Below are 1,045 nucleotides of genomic sequence, written 5' to 3'. Positions count from 1 at the left end.
TCTCAATTCGATCGGTTTTTTTTATGTATGTACACCGATTACGCTGAGATTTATGATCCGATTTACGTAATTATTCTTTGGTTCGATGCGGAATAGATGCCATTTGGTCCCATGGTTGTATTGCGGAGTAGGTTGGATGAGGGCAACGCAGGACTCATCGTCGTGGAGATCTTTGGGGGAGGCCTTTGTCCAGCAGTGGACGTCTTCCGGCTGAAATGAAGATGACGGTCCCATTGTTACATAGTTTGGCCCAGTAGTTTTCATTTTATGAACAATTTTTATGAAAATGTTTGTTGTATGTAGATGTAGATGTGTATTAAATTAAATTTTTATTTAGTTATTTTATACTTTTTAGTTTTTGAAGTCGGTTATAAAAAATATAAGGAGTTACTAATAGTGATAAATTAATAGCCATAAAGAATAGTAAATTTTTGTATATAACACATATTTTAAGCAAGTAGCTCTAATGAGATACTTTTCACGAGCAAAAAACTGAAGACTTTGCGAGTCTTATTTCTGGAAAAACACTTTTGCTAGCTTTAAACCAAGCCCAGCTCGATCTCTCAGGTCCTTCTTCTTACTTGCGTCAAATATTGACCAGCACTCGAATTACATACAAAGTCATGACCTCGTAATCTGGTTTACAATCACTCTTGTTACTGTGCAATTAAAATGAGTTTTAGCCATTCATTTGTATATACGAGCTTTTGAATCCCTTTCACTACGGGGGCGTAGCTCAGATGGTAGAGCGCTCGCTTAGCATGCGAGAGGTACCGGGATCAATACCCGGCGCCTCCAAATTCTTTTTGTTGTAAATAAGTAAATAAACATTATAAATTAGTTAAGATTCCTCCTACTGTTAATTAGAAATACGTACGCCTGCTCGATGAACTTAAAATGACGTCTAAAAAATTGAAATAATTCTAAAACCGCACATAAAACATTGCACAGTTGTAATTAATTAAAATTTACAAAGATAGGTTTAATTTTTGAATATTAATAAAATAATCAAATCAAATTAAAATCAGTTCATTCATGTAGGTCA

At 34.5% G+C, this 1,045-nt stretch overlaps 1 non-coding gene across 1 annotated transcript; it reads left to right on the top strand.

Annotated features, from left to right (window-relative positions):
- Window positions 1–725: 725 nt before the first annotated feature.
- Trnaa-agc (transfer RNA alanine (anticodon AGC)) lies at window positions 726–798 on the top strand. Its single transcript has one exon. It is a non-coding gene; the product is annotated as a tRNA-Ala (tRNA).
- The last annotated feature ends 247 nt before the right edge of the window (window positions 799–1,045 follow it).

The sequence above is a fragment of the Leptidea sinapis genome, chromosome 5 (assembly GCF_905404315.1).
Source record: "Leptidea sinapis chromosome 5, ilLepSina1.1, whole genome shotgun sequence".
NCBI classification, from domain to species: Eukaryota; Metazoa; Arthropoda; class Insecta; order Lepidoptera; family Pieridae; genus Leptidea; species Leptidea sinapis.
Note: the sequence above shows the minus strand (reverse complement) of the source record. Positions and strands in the feature narration are given on the sequence as shown.